This window comes from Rhagoletis pomonella, unplaced genomic scaffold (genome assembly GCF_013731165.1).
Source record: "Rhagoletis pomonella isolate Grant_MI unplaced genomic scaffold, Rhpom_1.0 Rhpom_scaffold_02617, whole genome shotgun sequence".
NCBI classification, from domain to species: Eukaryota; Metazoa; Arthropoda; class Insecta; order Diptera; family Tephritidae; genus Rhagoletis; species Rhagoletis pomonella.
This window is the reverse complement of record NW_023461170.1, coordinates 3,026-4,394: the sequence shown is the minus strand read 5'-3', so window position 1 is coordinate 4,394 and position 1,369 is coordinate 3,026.

The following is a 1,369-nucleotide window of genomic DNA, read 5'->3' as shown; positions in this document are numbered from 1 at the left end:
CAGGCACCCCTCCGTTAGCCGGCACCGGTCTAAGAGCAGGAGCCAATCGAAGGGAAGGCACCATCACGGCAGCAAGCACCGCAAGGGATCGCTGGGAAGGCACCACAGGTCTTCCAGCAGTTCATCGGCCTCTGACGAAGCTAGGTGGCGGACCAAGAAGCAGCGTGTTGACGACCAACAGAGTTGAGTTGCTGTGCAACTTCGTTTCTTGGACCGCGGCTATCAATATGCCATGCGGACCCATAAAGACTACTATCTCCTCAATCTTGCTCTGGAGTCTGTTGCCGTTGAGATGTAGGAGTTTCGTATGCCTTGGGAGGCTAGTCGCGATACGGGGGCAAGGGAGGAGTGAGGTCTACCTTGGGCCTGTTGCATCTGACGTGCTTGCTGTTGCTGCCTGTTGATAGGTGACTGCAATGGGAGCGGTGTTGTCTGCGTCAGCGGTGCTCTACAGCATGGGGCACTGTAGTTCGCAGTCCACTCGCGCGTGGTGCGTAGGCCAGAGCATAGACGGAAGTGACACCTGCCAAGGCATGTGCTGCATTTGACCGATGTCACGTTCCGGTATATTCGGCTCTGGCATACGGAGCAGATGGTGTGTGCAACCAGGAGCTGCTGGTTGGCTCGCACGCGCGAGTTGGACGGGCGGGTTGACTGTGGGAGGGGGTAGTTGGGAGGTTTGCTGCTGCCCAGGGGAGCTTCTAGCAGCCGTGCAGGCTCTTCGAGTGTTGGGTTCATTGCGCGAGAGGGTAGCCGTGGAAGCTGATTGTGCCGTTTGGCTTGAGTAGCAGGGAGCCACATAGCTTGTGGTCCACTCCCGGTGAGACCTAAGACCAGAGCATGTACTTAGGTGACTTCATCCGTTGCATGAGTTGCACCTAACCGAAGTGGAGTTCGGATGGAGTGGATTCTGGCAAACACAACAGAAATATGTTTCTGGTCCGGGGTTGTGCTCAACGCACCGTCGGGTAATATTAACAAAGAAGCAAAAAATATATGCAGTTCAATTCGAGCCGCTGCTCATTCGTCAATTCCACAAACCCATTTGAAATCATACAAAACGGTAGTCCCGTACTGGTCTGCATATCTTGCCTCAATTAGAGATAAAAAACAGCAATTGTGGCATAATTACAAAATACATAGATCCCTTTATAACCTTTTGGCATACAAGAAATCGAACGCCTATTTTAAAAAGAAACTAAAAGAAGCTGTTGTAATGAGTTCAATATAGTTAAAATGACTTTGCCTTTAATTCAATTTAAGGTTTACAAATTTTGGATGAAATAAACTATAATACATATTAAGTAAAAACTGCGTTGAGAAATTATGTCGCCTTCTTCGGTAAACCGCTCCAGCTCAACTTCTCTGT